The sequence below is a fragment of the Podarcis vaucheri genome (genome assembly GCF_965113315.1).
Source record: "Podarcis vaucheri genome assembly, chromosome: 5".
Taxonomy (NCBI): Eukaryota; Metazoa; Chordata; class Lepidosauria; order Squamata; family Lacertidae; genus Podarcis; species Podarcis vaucheri.
The window spans coordinates 58,055,576-58,068,050 of NC_138763.1; the positions used below are offsets into that span (position 1 = coordinate 58,055,576).

Genomic DNA, 12,475 nt, shown 5'->3' on the forward strand with positions numbered 1-12,475 from the left:
AATAGGGCTGTCCTACACCTGGATTTTCCCAGACATTACTGGGATTTCAAAGGTGGGATTTCAAGGGGGGGGGGTCCGAAAGGCCGCGCTTTGTCCTGCATCTTTGGCAAGTCAATTTAAAAAAAAAAATGTGTTCTTTCATTTTCAACAATTTCATTAGTTTCCTTTAAAAAAAGTTCAACAACTTTCGTAGTGTCCTGGTTTTTACGTTTTGAAATATGGCAACCCTAGAATGTATGCACACTTTCCTGGGAATAAGCCCTACTGAATTCAGCCTCAATCTGGGGTGCACCAAACCTTGCACCACCCCAGGACATCAGCCACTTCTTTCCACTGTTGGGAAGAAAACGTAATAAGCGTGTCATTGCTTGTATTCAGACCACGTTTGCTGCAGCCAAGGCACAGTATGATAACAAGTGGGGCCAGAAAGAAAGGTGCAGGCTATGGGTCCTTTGGAGAATGGGTAGCCTTGCTGCCAGTCAGTTTAGGCCAGCTGCCGTTTTTGAACAATTGCTCTTTCCAAATGAATAGCATCCTTTGAGTTTGTAAAATCCTCCACAGCTTATCTTTTCCTCCAGGGCATTCTTCTCTAAGAAAAGAAAGAACAAATGTCAGAACAGAGTTTTAATGGGAAGAACTCAGACAGGTAACTTGAAAAATAACCCACTGTGGTGTATTTAGTATTATATGAGTTTTCCAGCTACAGTTGTCCAAACCATCCTGTTTACTCCAATTTAACCCATCTCTGAGCCTTTCTGAAACAGGCTTTATCTTTACTGCCAACACTTTTGTAGGAGTAATGCGAGAGCCTGGCTTCTGACCCCTCCCGTGTCATCTCTTCCTTGGTCAAGATTTAGAATGCCAACTCTTTGGAGCTGTTGACTTATGTTACTCGCTAAATCACCATGTTCAGTGATGGCACTACACAAATAAAAACAGTTAATACAATCCCATCCCTAACACAGCAGATGAGACAGGAAAGGACAACTTCTTGAATAATCTCCTCAGGTCAGTTGTCATCCTGCTGTTCTTATTCAGTACTTTCTTTTTTAAAAAAAAGTCTGGATGTGTGCTTCAGTACAGGTTTCACACAGTGAAATACCTTACAGCCTCATGCAGCTGCTTTAAAATATTTCTTTTTAAGTGTGGTTTCAGATCTCCTGCAGTCCTTGTATTTTGTATTTTGCACTTTCCACCATATATTTAACCTATTTGTGGTCTCTGATGAGTTCTGATCATTGAGAACTTTGTTGGCCTGAGAGATTTTACTACCTGAAGCAGAGGCCCAATGGGACCTATCCCTTTGTCTCACTGAGATCACAGCTGATTATACTTTGATAGATAGGGACTCTGAGAAAATCTCAACTAAAGCATCCATGGCAGATGGCCACCCATCTCATCTTAAAAACATCCAGTGAAGGAGAGTCCACCACCTTCCGAGGGAGTCTGTTCCACTGACAAACAACTCTTACCATCAGAAAGGTCCACTGTCACCTGGTTTTTGCTGCTTCTCTATCTTAAGCCACTCAAAGAGTGTTGCTGTTCTTCTCTCAATTTCAGCTCTGGCGTACCTCACTCACAAGCCCTCCTCTAGGAAACACAGATCTCAGCTTCTGACACCAGTGTTGAACGCCACCCACAATCTCTGAGCAGTACAAGATTCCAGGGGGGTTCCAGACGTGCTTACCCAGAGTCTGTGTTTCCTTTTGGGAATCAGGCACAGCAGAGACTGTAGTGTCTTTATGACAGATGGTTTACTTGCACATATATACAACCTGCACCCACCATGGAGGGATTCACAGCAACAACACTCCAAGAAGGCCTTGCTTCTCCCACAGCTGCAGCTTTGAGTTCAAGAAAACACAGAGATCAGCCATTGTGCTCAGACCCTCTCTCCAGCATGCTGGCTGCTGTATTATTCCTGCCTTCGTCTATCCCACCCCCAGAGTGCCACCTGAAGCAGGCATTTTCTTCACACTGCTGTATGACAGGATTGACTCTAGACAAGAAAGATCTGGATAACTACTGGCTTTTGGAGAGCAGCCATTACTTCATCACCCTAGTAAGCCTTGCTGCAACCTGAAATGTTTTTGGCACTAGGCACAGCTGAACCTAATGTTAGTCTGCATAACATTTCCACCAACTGCTTCCATTTTAAGGCTACTACAAACTGTGAGCTTGAGCTCTCCCTCATACCAAGCAACGTTTTTTCCCTCTCTCCTGTCAACAATAGCATTGACGCAGAGAATATAAAATCCTAATAACCCCTTTTTTACTTCCCACTGACCTGTATCAAATTGTTCAGGGCCTTTCAAATCACCCCAGAAATCTATTTTTGCTTGCCAGCAGCTTGTCTCAGAAAAACTCCCCCACAGTTTTGCTCAGAAGATGGAACCCACTGGGCAGATGGAGCTGCAATATATTTCCCCTCCTTCTTTCTTGGAAGATTTTTATTTTGCATTAGTGTTACATTTGCAGATAATCTGTGTTGTGCATTATAGAACAGGATTGTTGTTTTTCCAAGATTGTATTTAGCATTTCTGCCAACCTAAGAAACATATGTAAAAAAACAACAACCAAGTACAGTGGTACCTTGGTTTACGAACTAAATCCATTCTGGAAGCCTGTTCTTAAACTAAAGCCGTTCTTAAACTGAGGTGCACTTTCCCTAATGAGGCCTCCCACCACCAGTGCTCTTCTACCATTCAGCTTCCATTCTTTGTTGTTGTTTAGTCATGTCCGACTCTTCGTGACCCCATGGACCAGAGCACACCAGGGACTCCTGTCTTCCACTGCCTCCCGCAGTTTGGTCAGACTCATGCTGGTAGCTTCGAGAACACTTCGAGAAAGCAGGCGTCTTTTAATTTCGTGGCTGCCATCACCATCTGCAGTGATCATGTAGCCCAAGAAAGTGAAATCTTGAGGTAATGTTCACTAGCGGGAACACTACTTCTGGTTTTGTGGAGTTCGTATACTGAATAGTTTGTAAACACAGCTGTTCTTAAACCGAGGGACCACTGTACTATTCCATTGCTTGTATGGTTATTGTTGGTCAATTAATGTAAACATTAGAGAGACTAAAAATGACTATAAATAAAGAGCTGATAAGTACATCAATATTGAAACAATGAAAATGAAACATTGTTTTCTGTTATTATTTTCCCAGTTTGGGAGGAAATAATAGTAGACAATAAATATAGCTATTGATTAATTGCAGGCCATGGTGTTGAAAAATTATTTTTGAATGCATTTCGGAAAGATCTAGCAAAAGAAAATAACAGTACGAGAGAAGTTTGTTTTCCTACTGATGGCCTATGACCATCCTCTCTACCTTGGATTTCAATTTATATGCTCATCTAGTGCAGTTAAAATGTGGAATTGCTTTTTCTACCCCTGCCTCCATGCAAATCCCTTAGCTTATATGCAAGCAAAGGAAAATGTTTAAATATTCTCAGATATTTTTTTGGGAACAGATGTTTGAATTGCCTTCATGCAGCAATAATTGAAAGATTGTGGCTGGGGAATAGAGCAATATGGACTACTAAAGGACATCCATGTTGTCAGGATGTGCTTTCAATGTTAATTGTCTGTTTTAGAATTTGGTAATTTGCAAATAAGAAGCAATCGTAGGCTCTTAATATTCTGCAATAACAGTTTCAAACACTGCCTTGGGCACACAGTCATTCCAGAAATAACTTGGGGTAGTGTCTTACATGAGGGGGGAAATACTACTTACCTATGGGCCAGGGGAGGGGAGAGATTCTTCTACAAAAAGAGAAGACTCCCAAACCAGTTAAGAGGGTTGTGGAGATCCCTTGGGTCTGTTACTTGGAGTACCTCAGGAGTAGGGTCATCTAAGGGGTGTGGAACTGACAGGAAGTACCACCTTGTTTAAGAACCAAAGTATTAAGCAGCAACAGCTGTGCAACAACGGAGAAAGCACTGAAGTGAAATAACACTATAATCTGAAGTATCCTATGTTTTACCCACTTGTGTCATAAACTTCCTTTGTTAAATAAAATCTTTATTGTTTATTTGATCAAATCCTGCCTGATACTCCAAATTACAGTGGTACCTCGGTTTAAGAACAGTCCTATTTATGAACGATTTTGTTTACGAACTCTGCAAAACCGGAAATAGTGTCTTGGTTTGCGAACTTTACCTTGGTCTAAGAACGTAATCTGAATGCTAGAAGGGCACCGGCAGCGGGAGGCCTCATTAGGGAAAGCGCGCCTTAGTTTAAGAACGGTTTCAGTTTAAGAACGGACTTCCGGAACGGATTAAGTTCATAAACCAAGGTACCACTGTATTACGTTTTCCCTCACACAAGTCCCCCACAAGATAATCTGAGGTAGTTTGTGGAAATTCATGGAATTGGTGTTCTGTGAGGTGGGTGCACTATATTGAAGTGAGAGTGGGCCCAACTGCACCAGGGGGGAAAGTGCCGTTGCACTGTTGCATGTTCACGGAGGAGACCATCATTACCGCCATGTCAAGGGCTCCAAAAGTTTGGCCCTGGACAGGGCCTGGTTGTGGAATTTACAGTTTGTGCATCACAATGGCTAAAGAGCACAAAGCAAGTAGTACGAATTTAGCATGCATCATGTTTGTAAGCCCATCTTAGAATTTGAAGGTGCTGAATACCTATTTAAAACATGGGGACTTAGCTATTTTACGCTCTTCTGGATCAACTTTGACCAGCTGGAAAGCTCAGCCAGCAAGAGGGAAGACATTTCACATTTTCAAAAACAAGCCAGGACCTGAAATGTGTCCCATGGCAGATCAAAAAGGCATGTAGCTCATGTAGAGAAATAAATATTGCTTAAGGACAGAGAATTGTCAGTACTAGAATCCTATACATTTTTGATGGCTTCAAAGGAGGCTCGTTTAAGAGCCAGTGAGCCTACTGCAGCTTGGTGGAAAATATTCTCTCTAGGGAAGGTCCTGGCAGCCTGGGCAATTGGGCCAGACTATGGGAATTTTTCCAGACAGGCCAGACACATATTTGTCCAAGGGAGCAAGCACCCTTTCTTCATAGTAATGTCCTTTTTACAGAATTAATGTCTCCATGTGGAGCTGAAGTGAAAGCTATAAATGCCTTGTATAAAGGTTTGTTAGTTTCTTTCCCTCTTCTTCCCCCCCCCCACCACAAAAACCAATCCAGCACTACACAAAAGAGAAAAGATGACAAAACTAACAGCTGCCTTCTTATGGAAGCCACTTGAAATTACCTCAGGGCAGCAGCTTCACACATCAGGCTGTCCCATGACCACACTGCAAGAAGAAGAAAGGCGAGGCAATTTTATATGCAGTTCTGGCAGCAACCATATCAACAAGTGGCAGCCCATAGAAGTGACTAAGAAAAATGGAAATGGCAGGGAAACATTTCAAGCTGCTAATTTTCTGGCTAAAGGATGAAAAGAACTGGAGATGGAATCACAAGTTACACCCCTCAACTGCATAGCTGATCTCACCTACATTTGTAAGCACTGAGCAAGTGTACTCCTAGTGAAGGAAATTCTGAGGCTGCTTGCATATGATGGGAGTAAAAATATTAATGCAAATCGCAAGCTTGTGTGAGTGTGATCTGGGCTGGAGCTGGGAACAAAGTGTTAAAGCCCCTACCCCTATATCAGGAACCTGATCTCAATCTTGAGAATGGGGTGGGAATCACGATTGCAGTTTCCTCTTTTTTGCCATTCATGGAATTGAGCTTTTTCAAAAGCATGTAAGTAGAATCCCTTCACAGAACATAGACTTTCCCTCCCACCCTCTCACACACAAAAACAAGCTGTGGGACACAAGAAAGAGGCCATAAAGCACAACTTGCATGTGAAAAAAAAAAGTCCTTTCAGAAAATTGTATTTGTATTGTGTGAGGTTCAAAATGTCTCTGATTCCACATTACTCATGGCTATAAATTGTAAAGAGGATATTCTTGGAAAAGTCAGTTCTGCAGACAGTCTGCCTAATAACCTTTTTCAGTTAATCTACATACAGTCATACAAAATTATGCTTTTAATGTATTTTTTGTGTTAGCTTTGTCCATTAAAAGGAAAACATCCTCAGCATGGATGCTATCTTCATAAATCTGGTGATCTCAGCGATGCAAATATAATCGCTGAAAAATTGACTAGCTTCACTGGAATGCTTAGCTGGGGCGACATTAATCTTGTTTTCATTTCTGTGCTCATGAAGGTTAACTTGAGAGTGCAGGGAGCATAAGCCTTTATTTTACTCCCAGCTTCTACTGAATGCAAATGCAGACACTTTTGCACGAAGAGGGAAAAGTCATTTTAACCTTGTTAGGCCATAGGGGAAGGAGCTGTCCTTTGTTGACATGAGAGTGAGGGGTTGAGAAGTCCATTTATTCATATCGCAGTTCTTCAGATCTATGTATGTTTGCCAGATGTTACTGATCCTGTCAATGTAGGAAGAACATTTTGCTACTGATCTCGGTGAGAAAACACCTGTTTCTGCTGTGCAAATAGGTAGTTATCTATAGTAACACTTTGGTCATGGCAGGAAAACCACAACAATGTGAATGCTGCTGCCAGGTCAGCCATGTCCTAGAACTCACTGGGAATAGAGGCCTGCCCTCTTTCCAAAACATGTTGATCCTTTCATGATGCTTGGTAACAGCTAGACAGGCAAGGAGTGGGCCAACATCATTCATCATGCTGTTTCTCTGTTTTGTTGTTGATACCTCTTAGGGGTTCTGTTGTGGAAACTTGGTCATAATGAAAGGAGTGGCAGAACTCAAGTGCAATTTTTGCTGGTGGGGGGCAGGAAGACTGTATCTATAAGCAAATCAAAAATTACCCTTTAAAGCACAGTCCTATGTATGTCTGCTCAGGTAAAAAGTGCCTTGTTGTTGTTTAGTCGTTTAGTCGTGTCCGACTCCTCGTGACTCCATGGACCAGAGCACGCCAGGGACTCCTGTCTTCCACTGCCTCCCGCAGTTTGGTCAAACTCATGCTAGTAGCTTCAAGAACACTATCCAACCATCTCATCCTCTGTCATCCCCTTCTCCTTGTGCCCTCCATCTTTCCCAACATCAGGGTCTTTTCCAGGGAGTCTTCTCTTCTCCTGAGGTGGCCAAAGTATTGGAGCCTCAGCTTCACGATCTGTCCTTCCAGTGAGCGCTCAGGGCTGATTTCCTTCAGAATGGAGAGGTTTGATCTTCTTGCAGTCCATGGGACTCTCAAGAGTCTCCTCCAGCACCATAAAAAACCCCCAGCCTTCATGGATCACTGCCTTGCCATGGCGAAGGGGCTTGGATAACTCAGAGAAGCTATGAACTACGCCGAGCAGGGCACCCAAGATGAACAGGTCATAGTAGAGAGTTTTGACCAAACGTGATCCACCTGGCAAGCCACTCCAGTATCCCTGCCAAGAAAACTTCATGGACAAAGACAATAGGCATATAAAAAGTGTCTTACTCCTATGCAAATGTGCACAGGATTGCAGCCTACTGCTAGCCAGAGGAACACTCTCTCTTAGGGATGGGTCAATCTGTCGGGTTTGGCTTCTCTCCCTTTCCAGTCTTGTGTTCTGTTTGCCACATTTCCACATCAGTTAATGAACACTTTTTTTAAAACAAGCCTTCACAAATATATATTCAACCGTTTTGGGAACATTTCTCATACTGTATACATTTTTGCATGCGGCCTTCCCCAACAATGCATCTTATTTTCACTAATCTGTACCAATTTGTACACATACTTCCCCCAACATATGAATTCTTATGTCCTTTTTTTGTTGGAAAACAGCATCGCAAGGTGCAGAATGGTGCAAATTCCGAAGGAAGCTGCATTTGGAATGTGAAGCAGCTGGTGATTACTGATCTAGGCTGCAATTTTACTCGAAAGTGGCCAAAATGCATTAGGTGTATAGTTACGATTGTTGTTTCCACCACTCTATATGAAAACTGCACATTCTGAAGACGTTTACATGCAATCATCTGTGGAACAAAATTTATCTTAATTGCCTTAGACTGAATTCATAAGCATGGTACTCATTTGACTAAAATGCAGATTGGGTAGGCATGTGACATATATCCTTTGGCAAAACACAAGCACTGCAGAGTTTCAGAAATGTTTGCCTCAAACACTATATTTTCATCAGTGTACAAAAAAGAACACCCCTATTGGGCAAATTTCTGATATATCCTAGGCTTGCTTTTGAAATATATAGTAATTTATCTGTTTTGAGCACAGCAGGAACATCATCTGAGGAAATGCTTAAAAATGGACATTATGCCTATGGGCCCTACAGAATATTGGGCTCTGATATATGTCTGAGCTCCTAAAAATAAAAAAGATATAAAACTCTCCAGATTTCATTATTTGAATGCATTATACAGATTAGACAGACCTACATATTATTGCAGTTGTAAAATTGATTTAAAGTGACAGAAGCAGAAGAGGGGTGTAGAGATAGGAAATACTGAGTTATGGATAGGGCCCACACTTCCTCAAACTAGTGCCCTTCCAGAGGTTTTGGATTACTGTACTGCTCGCATCAGCCCTCAGCTGATGGAAATTGCAGTCTACAATTTTTGGAGGGGCACCAGCTTGGGGCAAGCTGCTGTACACAGCCACAGACGCTTTAGTCAAATGCATTTGAATATGAGCAAAGGCAATAGTTCTAAAAACAAAGTGTATTCCTTGTTTCAGATGATACACACGTCAAGAGTACACCTCAGCTCCTGAGAGACATTTCTCCTATACTGAAGAAAGGTGGCCGTCTCTCAAAATGGTGGTCAGCACCTGCCATTTTTATAGAAACGAATATGTCAGCTGATTAGATGTCACTTTTGATTATTAAAATAGGCATAACTAATTAAATCACTGAATCAAATTAAATCACCTAAGAGAGTAACCCCATGTTCACCTGTCAGGGTCTGGAAAACCTCTGGAACCACTTCACCAGCAGACATGGAGCACTGTTGGAGTGCCCCTGTTAAGATGGCAGAAAGCTCTGCTGGTGTAGATGTTCTACCAGAAGAGATGGGGAACCAGGTGTCTCAGGTGTGCGTAGATAACGATGCTCTGGATAAAAGTGCCTTCATTACCCCAGCCACTTAGAGATTTTATTATAATCAAGTGGTATATACATTTTGTTAAAGATAGATAAATGAAACTTACTTAGAGAATCAGCCTGACTTCGTGCCAGCCCTGGAGCTGGTATAAGAAATTTATAGTGAAAAATGTAGGTAGTGTGGGCTTTTATCCTAGTCACAGTGAAACAGGAGGGCACAGGGTGTGGTCACTGCTCTGCCACGTAATATCTCCTCTCCCTGCCCAGGTCAGGTAATTTACAACATATGCAAAAGCTTCAGTTATAGGGAACCTCTTACAACCACTGGGCAGGGTAATGAGACCTTTCTTGAGCAACAAGTCTTTACCTCACTTACATGGAAGCAAGCTCTACTGGAACCCATGGAGAAAATTGCCTCAAACTGAGCTGCAGTGAGTCCCTTAAACACCTTAATCCTAACAATATATGCTTTATAAACTCTTAGGGCAGAAAGCTGACAAAGAATCCGTGTTCTGACAGATCTGATACTCTTTTTTGCTCCTCCTTTAAAGAAGTGATTTCAGTTTCAGCCAGAGGCTGTCACAGAAATGACAAGAGGATAACCGAGCATAGCGGCTGGCTAAAATTAGAACCCAGTTTGCTGTCTAACACATGTGGAGGAAGGAAGTATCAAATGATGTGATGTTATTCCCATGATGTGCCATGTATTTTTCAGCTAGTCAAGAAACAGCGGGTTCTATGCTGACCTTCTAGCCAATAGCTTCAGAGAAAGAATGAACCAGGAAAGTCTAAGACCTGTCTTATAGACCAATGTGACATCAGATGGAATCCAGGTTGCATGCAACTTGCTTAGTGAATTTTTAAATTTGTTTAGAGAATTTGTCGTTTTAAAAAACAAAAAACCTAAATGAAATACAAACACAAAAGGAGTCTTCTAAGCAGCAGCTTCAGTCTCTGCTAGGAGTTTGGAAAGCGTTCTGAGACATACTGAACTTATTTGGAAAAGGATGAACCAGGAAACTATGGTTACCAGTTCTTGAATTAGCCTTCATCTTTAACCAACTTCAAACTGTGGCTTGCTCCAAACCTAGGTACCATAAGTTTCCCGGCTTGGATTCTTAGGAGATTGTGGTCAGTTTAAGATTTTTTCATTTAAATCACAGCACAGGGGAAAGGGAATGGGCTGCATGCAAGGACAAAAGGCTCATTCATGTTGAATCCACCCATCTCCCTGACCTAAATCTGATGTTTTCTCCACAGAACAAAACAGCTTTTTGGGTTCTTCGGTATCCGTATGTGGATCAAGTCTCAACTACTGTACAGAAGGAAAAAAATGAGACTTTCTTGTGCTTCTGTAAGAGTCACCCTGTAGTAAAACAGATTGTTTCTTGTATTGAACTTTCAGGTATACAGTACATAAATGGTTTCTTGCGTTGAGCTTTCATATATATAACAATCTTCTGTTTGTGTTTAAATAATTGGTTGTTGTGTTTAGTGTGGGGGGCCTATTAGCCCTAAACCTAAATACAGAACAAGACAGATTTAGCTGCAGAAGACTGGTAGATCTTGGTTCTCATTTAACAAGATATGGAAGCTTAGAAGATGAGCAGAGGTCTCCTACCTAAAGTATTTCTGCTCCATAATAAAAAATGGGCATGTAGCACCACCTTCTGGCTGCTTGTTCAAAAACGCAGAGCAAATAATTAAGGACTGAAAAAGAAAACAGCCAAAGGTTGTGGTGTACTTAACCTTTGTTCCAAACAGGACTGCTGATCATAGTCAACAAGAGAATGTTTGTTTTCTTACACATATCTCAAGCTGTTAAAAAAATTGTTGTAATGGGCAGCTGCTCAGGAGTCTCAAACAGCCTTCCCCAACCTCTTTCTGTCCAGATGTTTTGGACTACTTCCATCACCCCTCTCAATTTGTGCCAATTGCTGGACCTGGTGGCAGTTGTAGTCCAAACATCGGGAGGGCACCACGTTGGAGAACTCTGATCTAAGATAAAATATTGCTGGTAAAGAAAAAAAGAGTACACCATTTCCCAATATTATATTCTAATGTATGTAAAGGCCAACATTATTTTGGGGATCATTTTGTACAATAAGGCTTATATTGCCATCTTCCTATCATTAGCAGCAAAGAATTTCTATGTATGAGAATATATAAAATTAATGTGTATCATTCTTGAATACTATAAGTTTAGAACCGTTTCTTATTAACAACTCTTCCCAATAAGCTCAAGGTAGACTCCTACCAGGGACCTCTTCTGCATCTCACTAGAGAAAAAAACACCTGCCCTGTTTAACCTGTGTTGCCTTTTCAAGTCATGCTGCAGGCAAACCTTCTGGGGGAATCTTACAACAGAAGAGAGTTTCACAAAAAGGACAGGCATGGATCATGCTTATAAGGCAAACTATTAAACTAGAACCTGCATTAAAAAGAAAATTTTCAACCTTTTCCTCGCAAGCAGAAAGCTGTTTCAAGAAGCCAGTTCTATGCACATCCAGCTAAATCTCTAACAAAGAAGAAATAACTTTTCTCTCAAGGGGCATTCCCGTGGCAACAGAATGTTAGCCTGTTTCTTACATTCTCACCTGCTCTTTACCTTTCCCAATGAGCAGACCAATCCATCCTGCCAAAGGCAGCCATCTTCCTCAACAGCATGTGTTGACAATTCTGTAGTACTAGGAACGTATCAGTACTATTTGGGTTCACCTTATCACTGTAGATCAGGGGTCAGGGCACTGACAATAGAATCGTATTGTTTCTTGTTCAAACTGTGAATGCCCCCCACCCTCTTCCAGAGTTCCACCTGGCTGACAAATTCCTAGCAGGACGCAAAACCAAAAAAAAAAAAGGGTCCTCACTGATGGGCCAGCAGAACTGCCCGAACCTGTTGCCTCAGCAACACCACAGGACTGGATCAGCTGTTGGCCAAGAGGTGCAGAGCCATTGCTCAGGTGACAAGTTACCCTCACAACAGGTGCCCAATTGCCCTGCAAGACAGAGGAAGAGAGCACTTCCTGCCATGAAGTACAGCAGAGGGTAGCCAAGGATTCATGCCTGACAGCACTTGAAGCCATGGAACAGTTAGGCTGAAAAAGAGGCATAGGACAATATAAAACTCTGCACTTCTGGAGCTCAAGCTGCAGGAAGGGTGGTGAGAGTCCTGACCCTGTATGGGAGCAGAGTACACACTTCCACAAGGGCTTCATAAAGTGGCCACATGTAAACAGCCCCGGCATGGACAGCTCCCCTGCAGGAACAGCAGGGACAGAGGCAAGTGGTCAGCAGCTGTGCATGAGAAACGCCAGTCTTGCAGCTTAAATCTGGACTGAACTAGAGAGATGGTGACCCAAATTCAACCACTGGCTAGAGGGATATTCCACTAGTCAAGGGCAAGAATAACTGTTGGAAGGGATTTCATATTG

General features: G+C 42.1%; 1 long non-coding RNA gene across 1 annotated transcript; it reads right to left on the reverse strand.

Annotated features, from left to right (window-relative positions):
- Window positions 1–131: 131 nt before the first annotated feature.
- LOC309532499 lies at window positions 132–5,803 on the reverse strand. Its single transcript, XR_014219885.1, has 2 exons — window positions 5,232–5,803; window positions 132–1,844 (listed from the first exon to the last, which is right to left on the reverse strand). It is a non-coding gene; the product is annotated as an uncharacterized lncRNA (long non-coding RNA).
- Between the last annotated feature and the right edge of the window lie 6,672 nt (window positions 5,804–12,475).